We start from the raw sequence: 18,544 nt of genomic DNA, 5'->3' as shown, positions 1-18,544 counted from the left end.
TAAAAATAGAGACCATTTCTCCTTCTCGGGCAACGCCCCTGGTTTCTAGTCTTTGGTATCTCTGAGAAGGTTTCTCTCCCCAGCTTGTCCATAACCACGCAGAGCAGAGCCCACTCAGATAACTCACGATAAAAGTAGAGAATGTGGGGGCTCAGATGATTTCTGGCTAAGACCACGCTTTTAGTTTTCTGGGTGTTGCTCATCTCCTCTGGATCTCTCGTCTGTTCTAAACTCTGATCCTGGTTCTTCAGCTACCCTCTTGCCTCAGAATGAGCGATCAGCCACTTTGACACCAGGACCGTCTTTTCAGTTCCTCCCTGAAGGGTTAATTTCACACCTCCTGTGGCCCCTCCTCCCTTTCACTTACCCCACACTCCATACTGAAATATGCATAATGGTCAAGGGCAGACCTTGAATCCTAGCTCTACCACTTGCTAAAATGTGACTTTGGAAAACTTACCCAACCTCTCTGAGTGTCAGTTTCCTCATTTATAAAATGGGGATTATAACGCCTACCTGATTAGGGTGGTGGGAAGGATTCAATGAGATAATGCAGGTAAGACTCTTGGCAGAGATCTGACATATGAAGGATAGTAAATGGTATCTACCGTCACTTACAAATCCCTTCCTGTTGTTTGTCTTCAGGTTGTTTCACGGCTTTACCTGAATATTGGCTCAATGGAAGGAGGAGAATTGAAAAGGAATTTCAAAGCTAAACAACAGAACCAACAGTTTTGCAATAACCTGCAGGATATTACTTGAACACAGTAAAACAGGGTGCCTCCTCAGAGATACACTGCCTTAAGAGAGAAGGGGCTAATTTTTTTTTATTAATTTTATTTTATTGTTATGTCAGTCACCATACATTACATCATTAGTTTTTTTTAATTTAATTTTATTATGTTATGTTAGTCACCATACATTACATCATTAGTTTTTGATGTAGTGTTCCATGATTCATTGGTTGCGTATAACACCCAGTGCTCCATGCAGTACGTGCCCTCCTTAATACCCATCACTGGGCTAACCCATCCCCCCACCCCCTTCCCCTCTAGAACCCTCAGTTTGTTTCTCAGAGTCCATCGTCTCTCATGGTTCATCTCCCCCTCCGATGTCCCCCCCTTCATTTTTCCCTTCCTACTATCTTAGAAGGGGCTATTTTTGTGGATGTTATCAAACCTTAGTGAAATACATATTGTCCTTCTCTCCAGGTATGGGTTTTGGTGCTATTTCCATTTCCAGTGGAGTTGAAGTTATTAATAGAACATTATCCTTTATAAAATACTAACAAGCGATTCCCCACCAAATCCCGAAAACAGAACAATTCAAACCCAGTCTATCAGGCTCTCCTGCTCCCTTAGTGCTCCTCCCCCACCCACAGCCCCTCCCCACCCCCCAACCCCCAGCTATTATTAGGCCGGGCAGTATGGGTGGGCAGGTGGTGTGAGGAACCCAGGCTGCTCACATGTGGTTTCTGCAGAAAAAGAGGTTGTACTTTGCTTATGAGGAAGCACTACTTCAGGTCCTGCAAGCCATTTACCACCCAAAACCAAACCAACCAACCAGCCAAACAACGCCCCCACCGCCCGCCCCCCCCAACCAGGAATTTGTACATTAAAGGAAATAGAACTTGAGACAAATGAGAAGAAAATAAAACATCTATTCCAAAGCATTTGATGCCCTAATGAGCAGAAAAATGACCCCTTCCTAGAATTAAAATAATTGAAGCCTGTTTTTAGCATGTTAATTGGTTTCTCCTCTTGCTTCCTCTAAGGTTTGCTGGGTCTGCCTGAAAATTCTCAAGAGTGGTCCCTCCCTCCTGCTTTTAATCATGCTCTTATCAGGCCGCAGTCTCCTCTCTCTCTAGCTCACCACGAATCTGCTGGCTCAAGGTCTTGCTGGACTTTCTGTCCCTCCTGAGACTTTCCTTTTTCCTGTGGCCTTTTCGTTATCTTCTAAATTTTTTTTCAGTTTAATTTTAAACTATGTAGGAGCAAGGGCCATGTCTTGTATTTTTAAAATGCCACATCCCTTACAGTGCCTGGTTATAGTTCTGGGCACATGGTAGGATGTAAATTGGATATATTTTATCTGATGCTTCTTTTTTACTTGACCAGAAAATAAGAAACATTTGTCAAGTGTTTTATCCCTTTCAAAATATGATTAATAAGGCTTTGAGAAAAGCCCTGCTTCCTTTATGTTTTAAAACTTTTCTGCTCATATGATTCTGGGATTAGGGCAGGGCAGCCTCGGACAGTGAACATTAGCTGTCCTTTCAGGTCCACGGGGAAGCGGGCAGGTGCAACCAAAATACATCCGGAAGAGTGAGGATGGTAGAAACATCAAACTAGAAAAGAAATCCATAAACATTGTGGAACCTTTGCTCTGACTCCCAAATGTACCAGATAACAACGTCAAATTCCCATGACACTAAACAAGCAAAGCTTCTGGAAAATAATCGCTTTTGGCTTGCCTGTTTTTCTCAATTCCACAAAGAAAACAACACGTAAATGGACTGTAGTGTGGTGGCCAGAGGAAAAAGGAAAGCTCCAAACTCAGAAGGCCGTGAGTGTGTGATGACCTTTAGTTACTGTCTCGTTTTTATCTGTTAATGTTTGTGATTCAGGAAAGATGGCTCTTCACATTGTCTCCACGAAACCTGCAGGAGCTTCTCTTTCCATTTTTAAAAGGCTCTCAGCAGATGCTATCTTCTGGAAAACAAAACAAAACGAAACAAAAAAGCACAAAACCACAGATCACTCCCCCTCTCTGTACCAAACCAGCACACTCTGAAGTCAGAAAAGAGCAGTACTTCTTTCTATTTCTCTGTTGTCCAGCGGTAGCTTTGGGTGTGTGCTTACGTCTTGGAGAGCTGTCTTATTTTAGGGTATTTACATGATGTTCTTCCTTGCACATTCACATTAGAGAATATAGATAGGGAAGGTTTTACTAATTACAGTGTGAATCATTACAGCGGCTACACAGCAGAGGTTGTTGATAGATGGGTTATTGAAAAGGAAACGCTCTATCATCATTTTCTATTCTCTTGGCAGAAATGCCTTTTGTATGAGGCAAGTAGGCTTGGTTAGTTCTGTTACTGATTTCATCCTTCCTACTTTTCCTTCCTTTTTGCCTTCTTTCTATTTTTTGCCCCTTCTTCTCAGCCTGCTATGCAGAGATTCTAAAGCATAATGACCTTGCAGTGTCCAGTATTTGCCCACTTAACAGAGGAAGCAGGACATGGGTGTGGGTCTGCTGCTTTTGTTAATACCAACTTCCAGAGCTGTGCTTTAGCTTACGGACACATAACCAGATTTTTAAAAAAGTTTGGTTTCCATGTTTACGTCATTCAAGGCTATTCTCTGTAGTATATGATTCATTTTGTCACATAGATTTTCCACACATTTTAACATGCATTTTCCTCCAGTCCTTGTTGTATTAAATTTCATTGCTCCTTAGTTCTTGCTGATGATTCTTTTCAGGAGTGGTGTAATATTAGATAACAAGACATTCCTGAGACATAATCTGACATTTATAAGACATGTTTTGATTTTGCAAGAGAATGAATGTGATTTTTTTCAGTGCCTGCCCAGCTATTTGAGAAAAATCAGGAAGTGGGAGCTAACTAGAGGCTAACATGTGTCCCAGGATGTAATGAGGAATATTAAATAATCACTTCTAAAGCTGCTGGCCATTTGCCTACCATGATGCTGACAATAATAATGTTATCTATAATATCGTATTAGTGATATGGTCAGTAATACCAGCTGGAGTTGTGAACCCCTTTGAGTCTGAAACCAGCTTTGAAACCCAAATATAATAAGAATAGAGCAACTAAGAGAGTGAAGGGCCCACAAAACATGTCTAACTGGGAGTGAGGAAAGGACCCGCGACTGTTCAGCTTGCAGAAGAAGAGCTCAAAATGAGATGTGAAAAAGGCAGCAGACTGTCCATTGTCCCTCAAGGCCTTCTAGAAATAGTCTAGCAGAAGTTGGGTGACTAAGCTTCAGGAATGTTACAAACAGAATTCTCTCACTGGGTGACAGCATGGGGCAGGTGGTATCTGTGGTCCATCCATTAGAAATGGAGAGAATTCTGGAGTGGAGGGGGGCGGGAGGGATGGGGTGCCTGGGTGATGGACATTGGGGAGGGTATTTGTTGTGGTGAGAGCTGTGTATTGTGTAAGACTGATGAATCCACAGACCTGTACCCCTGAAATTATATGCTAATAAAAAAAAAAGAAATTGTTTGAGATAAAAAAAAAAAGAAATGGAGAGAATTCAAATTGCTTAGTTGACAAAGGCACAGGATGTCATTGGGGCAGATGTTGGAAGTCTGGCGTTGAGCTTTTCTGGTGCCTTGGGGCGCTCATCCCATTTCATGTGGTGTTTCCCCTTCCTTCCTGTTCGCTGTGAGGCTGTGGTCCCCGGTCATTGTGCACCAGAAGAGTGGGCTGCTGGAGCCTGCCAGGAGCACCAGGCTGCTCCCAGCAAGTCCGGGTTGAATATTTTGTTTGGTCAACCGATGCGGGAATTTGTTTATTGTTATCAGGCCTATTTTATTCTTCCACTAGAATCACAACAGTTTTCCTCTTGCTAATTTTAGAGAAGTCAGGAGGGTAGAAGGTAGAAGTGTTTGTGGAGATTGTCAAGGAATGCTCTTATCAAAGATACAGACCCTCTCAGCGAGGCCCCGAAAACAGTGTGAGCGGAATACCAAACATCGGTTAAAATCTGTGTGTCATCCAGGGAGCCAGCTGTCACGGAGATTTTCACTGAATTGTCACGAAGGCATCATAGAGACAGCCTGGTCCTGGAATGGCTTTGGTGTAGCAAGCTAAGAGGAAGAAAAGAAAAGGCAAGTGTGGGCTTTGGAGAGGGAGAGAAATGTATGAGAAATACATGGATGTATTGAGAGGAGGAGAGAAATCATTGCAGGATGAGAATTTAAAACATGGAAATAGTTTGAAAGGAAAAGTAGATGTTCTTTGGATGCTAACAGATCAAAGAACTGGAAAATGGGATTGACTTATAGAAACAGAGATCCCTATTAACTAAGAGGAAAAGCAATGGAGATAGTTCTGTCTCGTTTAAACTAGGAGTCAGCCTCTCTTCCTGTTGTGCCTCATCTTCCCTATGAAACAGAGCTTCCTTTGGTGAAAGGTGTTATCTGACCAACCCCCGAGCCAAGCTCCCGGAAGTAGGCCCTTGTTCCAGTGTAGGAACCAGATAGATCAATCACACTGATACATACTTGAAGTTGACTTGATTTTTTTGCCCCCAAATCAGTTAAAGGATAGCTTTGTCCCCAAAATTTCATTTTAGTAGAAATCTGAAAGCTTAAGTGGTCCATGGAAAAAGAGAAATTTTTTGTTTTCATTTCAACAAAATTTGATTTGAAACATAAGAACCTAGGGGTAGTTTTTAAAAACTGACAACAGTAAACAACAGTAAAACCGCTGTGACTGATATATTCAGGCTAAGCCAGAGACCAGTCTACGTCCCAGTCTCCAGTGCAGGGGGAGAAGGATGCTCACATTTGTGGAAGGGGAAAGAGAAGTCATGCTTGTCAAGTGCGGGCAACTGGCTTGGGCACTGGACTGAATGCGTGGTATCTGCAATTTCATTTATTCACCATGACCTTGAAATGAGGTGTTGTTATTAGTGTTAGGCAAAAGAGGAAAACATGGTTTTATCACTTAGGAAAAAAGAATATGTATGTACCATAAGTTTTTGAACTCTAGCCTCCATTTGTTGGGTATTGGGACTTGGATTCAAACCTAAGGTGTCTATTCTTGGCTGTCTTTTGAGGAATTGCCACCTCCTCTCTTCTGTGAGCGTACACGGAAACCCTCGACTTCCTGCCATTGCCACTGTGTGGATGCTTCTCCTCTCACTGAGGGCCTAAGAAGGGCTGGAGATCTGTAAACCATGGTGTTCCTGCCATCCCGAGTCTTCACCTGTGGCTCTGGACCGTGGTACCGGAGGAAGCTCAGTTAAGCGTTTCAGCCAGACAGTGGGACATCTCACCTAACCCTCTACCGACTCTGGCTCAGCAGCTCTTTTTCTTGGGATGGAGAGTCCCTGTGGGAGCTGCGTGGAGCTGATGTCTCCTCCCAGCGAGGTCCTATCTTAGAATGCTGTTAGGGGCTGAGTCGTGTCCTCTCCAAAGCCCAATTCGTATATTGAAGCCCTAACCCTCAATACGACTGTATTTGGAAAGAGGGTCTGTGAGGAGGTTGAACGAGGTCATAAGGGTGAAACCTTAAACCAAGAGGACTAGTGTCCTTTTAAGAGAAAGAAGAGACACAAGAGATTTCTTTCTCTGCCTGTGCACAGAGCAGAGTCCGTGTGAGGACACAGAAGGAAGGCAGATGTCTTCAAGCCAGGAACAAAGCTTTACCTGAAACCAACCAACCCTTGTGGCACCTTGATCTTGGGCTTCTAGCCTCCAGAACTGTGAGAAAATAAATTTCTGTTGTTTAAGCCGCTCAGTCTGTAGTATTTGGCTATAGCCACCTGAGCAGACTAATACAGCTGGCTTCTCCCCAGAGCTGAGTCTGAGACAAGGATTTGAGTGCGCCGATACTTTGAGGTCTGATCCCAGGAGCACTGTGAGATGGGGGGAGGTGAGACAAAGAGGGAGGAAAACCAGTGAGGGGACCAGGGCTGTGAGGAATCAGGCAGCTTCTGAAGGACTACAGAACACACCTCAGAATCTTCCTTCTGACCAGCATTACCCACGTGCTCCTGCCCACCATTCGTTGAGGTTTCCTCCTGGGGCAACCTGGCCTGCCAAGCTCCCCGCCCTCCCATCCCCCAGTCAGAGATGCTGGCACAGGCAGAGGCTGCAGGAACTGGAGAGAAATGTTCACTGTGAGGGAAATTGGCTCTCAAGGCACCTTGCTAAAAAAATAGAAGGTAGTCCTTTTTTTAAAACTACAGGTTCAAATTTTAGACAGTATGATGGATTCCTGGCTCTGTAAGTTATAAAATTAGCACATGTCCTCCAGCTTTTCCATCCTCTGGTTTTTATTATTACTTGTGTTAGAATCTTTCTATTGTTAAGATTCTTGAAATCCATAGTTTGCTCAAGCCTAGTTCTATTTATTTATTTGTTTGTTTATTCATGGAGATATAATTGACATGTACCATTGCATTAATTTTATGTGTACAACATAACGATTTGATATATGTCTATATTGCAAAATGACCATCACAATGAGTTTCATGAACGTCCATCACCTCACACCAGAGCATTGATTAAGAAGAGAGGGAGAGCTCTCTTAGCTTTTCTTCTTCTCTGACACAAAGAGGCTGGGCTGTGGAGGGCCTTTTTCAAGTCTAGGGCTGAAGGTCCCGACTATAGATCAGGCACAGGAGTGTTAATTTTTCCTGCATTGACATTTCCAGATGCAGATTAGCTGTGGTGATTCACCAGGTGAGTTAGTCCCTTCATAATTTGCTTACTGCAGACACAGGGTCTCCTTGGAGCCAGACTGATGCTTGTCTGGGCCTTTCTCAGGCTCCTCCGTGGACCATCTGGCCCCTTTACTTATCTAAAAAGTTTTTTTTTTTGCTTTAGGAAAATAGGTTACAAATACCTTGATTTGTATTTTTTTAATCAGGAGAAGAAGGAAAAAATATAATTTCCAAAGACAATATTTAGGAAAAATGTCCTTTCTGAAAGCTGATTATTGTGTTTTTATTGGTCTCATGTTAGAGTTAAAAATACTTTTCAAGGTTGTTGGGAATAGACTGATTGGCATTTTCAAGACTGTAGTGTCTCCTTTTCTGAGCCTCCTAAGAAAAAGTTAAATGAAAAAAATTTTGCCTGGTCTGAAATCATTCCTGTTTAGAAGAATGTGAAGTTTTAGACAGGTTCTTTCCAGATCTGTGATTCTATAGTAAATCCTTCCAACTTTCCAATGTAAAACTACTATTTATAGAAAAGGCAGGAAGGAAGAGGTATTGTAAATATTTTTTTTGTAATTTCTTTGGTGATTCCTAGACTGAGTTTTTATTTTCTTTAACAACTCATTTGACATACTGATGATAAAAATTCTTTTATTTTTCTGTTCAAGATCCATATTTCACTTAAAAAAATATGAACAATGTTCATATGATCTTAGATAAGTCTGTTATGTCAATAAAAAGTTTTTCTTTTAGATTTGAGTATCCTAGAATAAACTACCCTTAAGTCTTCATCTCTTCTTAAAAAATATTTTAAACATCAACACATATTGAGATTGTCATGTTGCTTTATTTGATTTTTTTCCATTTCTTTTTTTAAAGCATTTAATTTCACTGTTGTATTCTATCTATTTAAACTCTAGTTTTAAATGGCTATAGGAACAACATCTTTGAGATTGACTACTCATTTCTTTTTTCTTAAACTACTTTATTGCTTTATCTGTTTTTAACAGCTTAAATATAAAAATGAAACATGTACCTTGTTCCATAAGGACTCATGTCTAGGCCTTAGGGGTGACTTCCTCCCCTGCCCTTGCCCTTACTCTTTCATTCTTATCCTTCCCTTCTGTCTCTCCGCCCCTGAATTGACACTTGTTCATTTTGGAGTCGTCAAATGAATGAACTGCTCAAATGAATTTATAATGAATTTATAATGAATTGTTTTGCAACTGATTGGATTGACCGTATGACTCCCATTGACCATATTATCCCTAGTTTGATATTACAATGGACCAATACTTTGATATAATATAGACAGTGCTATGAAACTGAGAATATTAGCTCAATAATTGGCAAAAATTAAAGAATCATTTCTAGGAAAAAGTTAATTTTTGCATGCTGTTATCATGCTGCTTTGATTGGGTATTTTCTTATGGCTCCTTTTTTCCATAATTCCTTCCCAGCCAGCATGAATGTTTAACCCAGCATAGGAGCTCATCTCCTTCAGACCTTCCTTCTTATTAAGCCCAGCCTTCATTCTTCTCAAGAGATGGATTATGAAAGGAACAGATTTAAAATTCACTGCCTGGTCATGATTAAACATGGTAAAGGGAGATGTTGAGGTAAAGTTATATTACAAAATGTTCACTTAAGAAACTCATCATTTTGCTCCCATGGGAACCTCTTTATTAAATTTACTTTGGCAAATAATGGCATTCATAAAAAAATAATCTAAGCATGGGCCTTAATCAAATGGAAGCACCAACACACAGCATTTTATGTCATGAAAATAACAGCTCTGAGAAGTGAACAGGAAAGCCCACTGCTTGCTGCTGACTCTGGCTGCTTGGTTTTCCAGTGCTTTCCCTCTAGTTCTGTGCACGCACATACATGCACACAAGCACATGCATACACACGCACTCATTAGAATTTCGTTTATTTTCATTTCCGGGTTGTTTTTGTTCATCACAGTGTTTATTTAAAATAAGTGACGTCAATGGCAGCCCACTCCCCTCTCATTCTACTCTCCTCCCCAGTCTTTATTTCCAGTGTAACAGGATCTTGGTCTTCCTAAATAGTAGGGGAGATTGCAATGCGGACGTGACTGGAGTGGGTCGGTTCTCACTGTGGCTCCACACTGTGGCTCCAGGTAAAAGACAGCTGTCTGCTACGGTGGCCTACCCAGCCCCAAGAAAATCACTGCTCAGTGCCCCTGGACAAAAATGAGCTCTCTTGCTCTTTCTAGCTTCTTTCGAACTTTCCCTAGCAAACGATCGGGAAGGGCAGAATAGCAGACTATTTAAAAGCTGCATGCGTGGAGTTAGGGCTGGGCTTAAATGATGGCTCCGCCATGTGGCCGCCGGGAGATTACTTAGCCTGCCTGAGCCTCCTCACCTACCACATGGCTGTTTGTGAAGACAAAATAATGGCTCAAGTAATTGCTATCACAGAATAAGACTTCCGTAAGATGTATTTCTTACTTTTGTTGTCTTATAATAAGAACTTGTGTTTGCAGGCCATTTTGTTATTTTTACAGTATTCCATACCCTTTTAATTCCCACTAGATTCCTACCTTTGAAGGAGTCTTATTATCTACATTTGACAGTTATAGTTAATTTTTGCACATTTGTGATTAGAACAACCTTTTTCGGTTGATACTAGGTACAAGTAGCCACCCATTCTCTTAGTATGCTAAATGTCAGGCCGAAGCTGAGTACAAAGCCTGCAGGATTCAGTAAGGGCGGAAGACTTCTTGGGGACAGGAGTGCATATTTAGAATTCTGAGAAGCCAGCAAGTTTCCTCCTCTGACGGATCGGGCCAGGAGTCCAAAGACCTGCATATTAGATTCCCCTCTGACACTAACTTGTTGTCTTACCAGTTAACCTTTTGGAACCTCAGTCTCTTTGTTGATCAGGGTAGTTTTCCAAGAGAACTGCTTCAATCTTGTGGTTCTACTGCTTAAAAGCCTCCATTGCTCACTGAATTGAAGTCCAAACTCCATGCTTGGCATTGACGGCACTAGCCTGCTTTCTCAGCCTTGTCCGCTGTGCTCATTGTTCCTTGAAGCCTTCCCAAGCTCCTTTGTCCTGGCCCGGCCTAAACGCCCTTCTCCATCTCTGCCACAGCACTGTTTCCCACCCAGCTGCTGAAGGCTTGGGTGTGATGTTCCTTTTCACATTCCCTCAGCAGCCCCCATCAATCGATCATTTGCCACCAGTCCTACTAATTTTCCCTGACTAAAATCCTTTAATGCGTTCTCTGCATTCTCTTTGGATTCCGAGCACTAGGTTGAGGCTCCTTTGTATCTTGCCTAGACCATTGCAGTAGCCTCTTGATGCTTTCGGACTTGTTTGCTCCCCTTAAATCTGTTCTCCATCCTGCCGGCAGGGGGAGCTCTCTAAAATGCCATTAGGATTGTCATGCTCTTGCCTACCATCCTTCCATGCTTTTCCATGAGTTTATGGGAAATAACCCAAAGCTTTTCATAGCTCACTTTGCTTTGTCTTTCCTCTTGATTAAAAGCTACTAGAGGGACGCTTGCGCGGCTCAGTCTGTTAAGCACCTGCCTTCGGCTTAGGTCATGATCCTAGGGTCCTGGGATCGAGACTGCATCAGCCTCCCTTCTCAGCTCTCCCTCTATCGGACCTTTTTCTCTTGGCCAAGATTAGTTGGTAAATCCACAAGGCCAAGTGGCCTGTTGCCAGAGTTCTATTCTTCTTTCCGGTCAGTTCGTCCCTTCCTCTCCTAGCTGCAAGGCTTGGAAGAGAGGATGTGACATGGGATGGCTCTCATCCGGGTTCCCTTCAAACACTGTTTCACCACAAACATGGAACTCTCCACTGCTCCTCTTAAAAAGATGAAAACTTCTCTGCTTAGAATTCAGTGACTCATCCCACTTGGACACAACCACATTCTTTCTAGGGCGGAAACCCTGCATTCAAGTGCAGCTGGCCAAGTCAGGGAAAGAACTCTAAGCTGTTTCTGGGAAAGAACTTTAAGTCTTCCTGCTGATGATGAGAAATAATTTTTACTCTTGGTAAAGGGTGAGAAGCTTAAGTGTGCTAGTGAATAATAATCTTGCACTTAGCCAAAGAATGCTTGGGTGGTGTTTGGATTACCATTAAGTTTTTTTTTTTAAATTAAATTTAAGGATCTATGTGCCTGAATTCTTCTGATATATTAATTCTGGAGAAGCATCAACAGAGGAAGAAGTATAGACTGGAGTGAAATTAGGGGTGGGTTACTGGATACTTGGAACAGCAAAGTGTCTTTTTGCTAAATCCTTTTGTAGCTAAAGCCAGACTTTTCAATGTTATATGTAACTGGGGATAGCCACCATATGTGATTGTTCATTACATGCCAGGAGTTAAGCTAAGCACGTACCCCACAAGATTTCATTTAATCCTCCCATTGATGCTGTATGACAGACAAACTATAACTACCAAACCAAATCTGCATTTGCCTGAGAGACCAGTGGGTGTTTAGTCAGCACCTTGGTAGAAAGAACTCTTTAGGGACTGTCATCAAGTTGTGACAGAGGAGGGAAGGTTAAGTATGGAAAGAAATGCAGTGTTTCATAGAATCCCCGTCAGGGAAGGAATATTGAAGGAACTGGACGGATGCTACAGTCCTTTGGGCAGGTAATCTCTGCCAGCTTTTATAAATCATGGAAGTGTGTTTCAGATCTTTCTGGTCTGCATATTTCTGCAGGCAGGTGAATCCTTTAGGCTAGCTTAGCGCTGTGCTCTCATCCAGGTCAAAGGGAACCCAGAAGGAATGTAATTAACCTCGTTATCTAACCTAGTGGGGCTGGTGGGACCTAGGCGCCTGTGTCAGGTCCCAGGGGGCTGCACCTCGGTGAGCCAACCGAGACGTTCTTTTGTGCATGTCTTGCCAAGATCCCTTAAGAGCATCTGTACAGCTTGGCAATTTTCAGGACAAATCCTTTTCAAGTGTAAACCAAACAGGGATTTTAAAGTCTTTCCTTCTGCTCCAGATAGAATTCCAGCTATCTGCTGCTCCCTTCCCTCCAACGAAAACCAAACGAGTGGCTTGTCTCCATTTACAGTCCACAGAGTTTCATCTGGGTGCTGGCGTACAGGATGTGCCTGCCCTTTTGCTGTATTTCCTCTATTGGTGAGATTTTCATCTTCTGCACAACCTCCGTGTCCCCCAGTGCCTCTCCATACTCGTTGCAACTCTGTTGTTCGAGCCATTATTCATTTTCCTATTGCTGTCGCTTACTCAGTTTTGGTTCATTTTTGCAGTCTTACTCTTCTACCAATCCACCGTGTGGTCACGGTTACCTTCACAAACCCCACCATGAGTTTCCCCTGCCTTAATCCTGCTTGAAACTGGTGACAGGTCCCTCCTGTTCCCTAAAGCCTGAGGGATAAAAGTACCAACCCCCTGGTATTGGGGCTTGAGGCAGAGCTTAATTTCTTACCCTTATTCCTTCCTAATTCTGAATCAGTTGTGGGTTAGACACAAGCCAGCTGGGGATGAGAATGTGGTATCCGATTTGTTGCCGGTCATGCTGCACTGGGGCTTGGGCCGGAGGCAGGCTCAAGTGTGACTTCCTGTAATCCTTTCCTCGAATTTACCCATAAAGTTCAGGAAGAACAGCTGGGGAACTCTAGCCCATTTTCTTTTAGTGCAGGTTTGGGGGCCTGGGGATTGCCTTAGGGGTTGAACAATCAATCACAAGCCTGTTTGCAGGGCTTGGGGAGTCTGTGGAAATAACAGTGCCTTGAAATCGCAGGGGGAGGCCAGCCTATTCAATTTCTGGAAATTCAGTGGGCTGGCTATGAAGACCAGCTGTCCTACTGTGGCACGGTTCTGGAGTCCTACCTGCTTTCTCAGTTCCTGTCTCTTAGCAGTAAGTCTTTACCTGCGTGCCTCTTGGTCCCTCTCCTTGGAACCATGGGCTGGGATAATGATGGGGGTTCATCCTCATGGATGTCTTTTTAAAATGGGGGAAATGATAGCTTTTTTTGGAGGCAGGGAGTGTATTTGTAGAGGTGTTTGATAAAGACCTGGGAACTTGGGTTTCCCCTGTGCTCTAGCTCTTCCTGCATCCTGATATGACCTCCTTTGGAAATAGGAAAATCAGTTTTTGTATCTTCATAAGGATTGCGGGGAGAAGTCATCTCTTTGGTGAGGCTCTGTGGAACTTTCACTTTCTGCCGCCGTCAGAGAGCCAGCTTGGTCTGAGACTTTTAGGAACTGTCCCAAAGTCTGTGAAACTGGGAGTCAACCGACTTTAACTTTGTCACAGTTGACTCCCCAGACACCCCAGACAGAGATGAATTGCATTGAGTCCCAAAACACAAATAGGAAAAATCTGCCCAGCTGCTTTGTTTCCACTTACCAAGCTCTGTTGTCCTCCCAGAACCTGAAAGGCCACTTTCCCTGACTGGCATCCCACCTGTTCTCAACAAAATCCTCATTGTGATGCCTGTTAATTCCCAGCCCCACTTGCAGGTCCTGATCTCTGCATTAGGTAAGGGTTTTGTGGCTACAAGTGAGAGAATACCCAGCTAAAAGTGGATTATGGCCAGAAGTATGGAAGTCCAAGAGGTGTCTCTGGCTTCAGGCTTGGCTGTATCCAGGGGTTCCAGCTACATTGTGATGATTTTCCCTTTCCATAGCCTGGTTCTTCCCACTGGTAATTTTAGCTTTAGACAGTCTGTATTTTTATAATCTGCTTCTAGTATCGAAGAAAGAAAGAAAGACCCCTCTTTTCCCCCCAGAGATCCTATCTCAAATATGGCAGAGAGGGTCTGAATAGCACACCTTGGGCAAAGCCTCTCCCTTGACCAGTTGCAGTGCCCAGAGGGAGGGTTGCTCTGAGTAACCAGGTCTGGGAACCTGCGTACTCCATGGACCTTATCCCATTGTACTGTAATCCTGTGTTTCTATGTCTCATTTGGTCTCCCATTAGACTCAGGGATAAGGAGGCCAAAGAAGATCGCAACTTGTCACTCTAACAAAGTCAGAAGGAGACGGCTGAGCCCAGATTTCACTCACTTGAAAAGGGAGAAAAAGAGAATCCCCAGGCATTGCAGGCTTGTGGCCATGCGGCATTTGCTCCTGCCACCACAGCCAGCTGGGTCAGCACCCCTCGGACACCCTGAGAAAGGCCACTGGCACGGCCCCTTGCCCTGCGGAGCCGGAGGCTCAGCGTCGCTGTTGCCCGGGAGGTCTGCAGAGACACGGCCTTGGCCAAGCCCCCTGCCCAGGCTTTTCGTGCCCTGCATGCTGACAAATTTTCCCAGGCCACATAGGAGTTTCCTAATCTAGGATGGAGCGTTTTCCGTGACTCAGTGGTACACCCAGTTTTGGGGGCCATACGCCAAAATGGCCTTGCTCTCGAGGTTCTTCTTTGTAATGCACTCTAAAAATAAACTTATTTTGAATGAATTTTTGTTCTATAGAAAAGTTGCAAAGGCAGTACAGTTTCCATATGTCCTTCACTTAGCGTCTTCTCTTGTTAATACCTTAGAGCCATGCTGAATTTGTCAGACCTAGGAAATTAATATTACAATTAACTAAAATACAGACTTTATTCAGATTGTAGCAGTTTTCTCACTGATATCTTTTTTTTTTTTTAATTTCCTTCTAGGATATCACATTGCCTTTAACCAAGTTCTTTTGATTTACTCGGGGAACTAATTCTCTTATGTCAAGATGTGGGTGGAGTAGATTAATTACCTTAATGGCCTTCATTTATCACCCCTCTCTGTTCCCATGCTCTCTGCAATGCAAAATTTTAGCACCTCCTATAAAGAGGTGGTCTACTTCTCCACTCTTGAAATTGGGCTGGCCTGCGAATTGCTTTGGCCAATAAAAGGCCGCAGATACGAAGATGAGCCCATTCTGAGCCTTGGCCACAAGAGGCCTTAAAGGGTGCTGCTTGCTCTCTTGGAGCCCAACCTCCCTCATAAGAACAAGGCTGAGCCAGCCTGCCGGGTTGAGGAACTGCAAGAATCAGAGGGGAGATATCCCAACTGAATATCGAGGCCACATTAGACAATCAGGCCCCATCCAGCTGCAGATCCATGATGAGTCCAGCCAAGATCGGCTAAGCCTGTCCCAGAGCAACAGGACTACCCAGATGGCCTCTAGATTTGTGAGCAAAATAAATATTTATTATTGTGAGCCACTGAGGTTTTGTGGTTGTATTTATATAACTATATGGTGGCAAGAGGTCACTGATATAGCTGGATCAGGATAGATCCTGATGTTGGCCATCTGGTGACTCAGGTTTCATGGTCACTAATGAGCTCGGTTAAATTTGTTAACTCTTTCAGATTGTGGATCTTCTTGGGACTCGTCTTAGACTTTTGTATCTAGGTTTAGTGAGTACTTGTTATAGGATCCACCTCTCTTGAGCTGAGTGGATTTGCATAGAAAATTCATACCTGGAAAACATTTCTCCTATGACATTGAGCAATTCTGGGGGCTTTTCTAACCTGTGCTGTCAGTGGCTTGTGAATATTGACTGGAGTTGTGGTCACTACCAGATGTCTCTAAGTTTCTTTCTTGCTAATTCCCAGGATGAGGAATCTTAGCATGCTTGCTCTAGCATTTTGCTGCTTTGGGTATGTCCCAAATGAGCTGTCGGTGTTGGCAGGGCTTTCTGCTGACTGCAGTGGGTATAAGTCTGGAATTTAAATTTGATGTGTTCAGCCATCTTAGATTAATACAAAATACTTTTTTTCCCTCTGCCAGGGTAGATAATGGTCTTTTTTTTTTTTTTCTTTCCCCTTCTCTCTTTCTCTCTCTCTTTTTTTATAGCTCTCTCAAAATTGTGGTATGTGCTTTGCAAAGGGACATTATGTCATTAAACAGCTTTACTTTCTCAGTCTTGGAGCCACATTCTTGCTCCCCTGGAGAAGGTTTTGGCCTCCCCTGTAGAAGATCTCAAGCCTTTCCTCTGCCCTTTCCATTCTCTTGGATTCCTCCTACTTCCTACTGAGATAGTGGCAGTTTTCCCAGGATCACGAAGAAGCCTCGGCGGTCCCAAGCTTTTTGCTCTGCTCCCTGCAGAGAATATCTTACCCCTGACTCCCTTACAGGAGAAGCTCAATATCTAGTGAACAGGAAAGTGATCAGGAAAGTGATCAAGGAAGCTACCATATGTTTCTGAGCTCCCTTCAGCAGCAATGGCCTGATAGTGTTGGTTGAGGATGAGGGTCTAGAGATCTGACTCCCTCCTACAGGCTCGCAGATGCTCCTGTTTGCAATTCCCTGCTTAACTTTTTCAGGCAGCTGTGCCTCCAGTGCCTGCCTGAGACTTTCTGGGTTTTGTTGAATGAAGTGACTTACTTCCTGTTAGCTTCCTCCCCTGCCGCCACCACCAACCCTTGTTGTTCAGCTTTCTCAGTTCCTTCACACTCTTCCCTCTTCCAAAAATGTGTCGACACCTCTTTTCCATTCACTACTGTATCCTCTTATGTTCTCTCGGTCCTTGTGGGTTTCTATCTTGGTTTTATTCCTCCAGTCTTATTTCAGTGGGGCTTTGCAAGAGAGCAGCATCTGTATCCCATCCTCCATGTTTAGCCTGAAGTTGTCAGACGTTCCAGGTTTTTAGGAATATATATAAATTTGTCCTGCTGTAGTTCAATAATTGTCTTCTTCAGGCATTTTGTCTTGCTTTAAAAATAATCACGTATTAAATTATTTTAATAGAAAAGGGGATTAGAAGTACAGATTTTAGAATTTTATTTTATTTTTTGTTGTTATTTTTTAAGATTTTATTTATTTATGTGAGAGAGAGAGACAGAACATGAGCAGCGGTGAGGGCACTCCCCTCACTGAGCGGGGAGCCCGACCTGGTGCTCGATCCCAGGACCCTGAGATCATGACCTGAGCCGAAGGCAGACGCTTAACCCACTGAGCCACCCAGGCACCCCAGGGTTTAGAATTTTAAAGCAAAATTATTTTTTTACCTATAGGGGTTTCAGTAACTCTTTTAAGAATAGCAACAAAACTTAAACATCACTGGGCACATCTAATAATTGATTATATCCAGCTTTGTTCGAGAGAATGGATTTTCTTTTCTTACTGCTGTCCGCATTCTCATTAACACAGACTTCATGTTCATTCGTCATCTTAATCACCCATTTTACTCATAAACAAAGGAGGAAGTCCACAAAGGAAGCAGCTCTGGTGCTACAGCTTCTGTTCTGTGAAGCCCATGTTGGCGGTGAGAGGGACAATGTTATGCGAAGGCTGTTCCATAGCATGGCAGGGCTGCGACCTGCTAGTCAAATCACACTAAGCTTTCACACATGCAAATGCTATCTTGTAAAATAAAACTGGGTCATACCACACCCACTATTTTGCAATTTGCTTATTTGTCTTTATGTATCATGAGCCTCCCACATCAGTACATAAAGAATTAACTTACTTTTTTTTTCTAAAACAACTTCTCAGACGATTTCTAATTCAAATCAATGTTGTAACAGTCATGCTTTCATATGATTTTTTTGCTTATTTGTCTATGTATTTCTGTAAGATATTTTTTTCCCCCGGAAACAGAATTCTGAGTCAAAGGGGCTGCACCTGTTATATTTTGGTAGATAAGGCTAGACTGCCTTTCAAAAAACTGTCAATTCACGCTTCCAGAGAAATTGTCAGAATGCTCATTTTTTCATCCCCTCTCCAAACTGTATCTATTTCCTCCTTTAGTTTTTGCCTCTCTGATAAGTGAGACAGTATTGTCTTAGTTTACACTCGTGATTCCCGGTGTGGTGGTGTTACTCTCTGTGCTACTGGCAGTCTCCATACACAGATCCTTTTCTTCCATTTCTGATAAATGGTGGAAGAGAGAAGTCAGCCCTAATGTTTTCTATAAGTCCAAGTGCCTGCTCGTTAAAGGGTGGTGGTTCTTGAGAACATGAATGACCCGAATAGCTTATGTTGCTTACCTTCTGATTCTCTCACTCTGGTGACATTTTAGAAATCTCCCAGTCAGGGCTCAGATGCTCTATCCCCTGTGTGTTCTGAGAAGAGTTTGAACTCTCAGTAAGAACTAACTCTAGCTAGGCAGAGAATAATTTCTTTAACTGCCTTTCTTGTGCTTTGGTCCAATCTTTGGAGCTTCTTTTTGTATCACTTCCTTGTA

General features: G+C 43.1%; 1 long non-coding RNA gene across 4 annotated transcripts in view; it reads left to right on the top strand.

Annotated features, from left to right (window-relative positions):
- Window positions 1–18,544, top strand: part of LOC114211496 (uncharacterized) — a 178,194-nt gene that overhangs the window by 41,369 nt on the left and 118,281 nt on the right. The gene's annotated exons all lie outside the window — the stretch shown is intronic.

The sequence above is a fragment of the Eumetopias jubatus genome, unplaced genomic scaffold (genome assembly GCF_037043125.1).
Source record: "Eumetopias jubatus isolate StellerSeaLion01/CBP00866 unplaced genomic scaffold, mEumJub1_p1.0 scaffold_3, whole genome shotgun sequence".
Taxonomy (NCBI): domain Eukaryota; kingdom Metazoa; phylum Chordata; class Mammalia; order Carnivora; family Otariidae; genus Eumetopias; species Eumetopias jubatus.
This window is presented reverse-complemented; position numbering and strand designations above follow the sequence as displayed.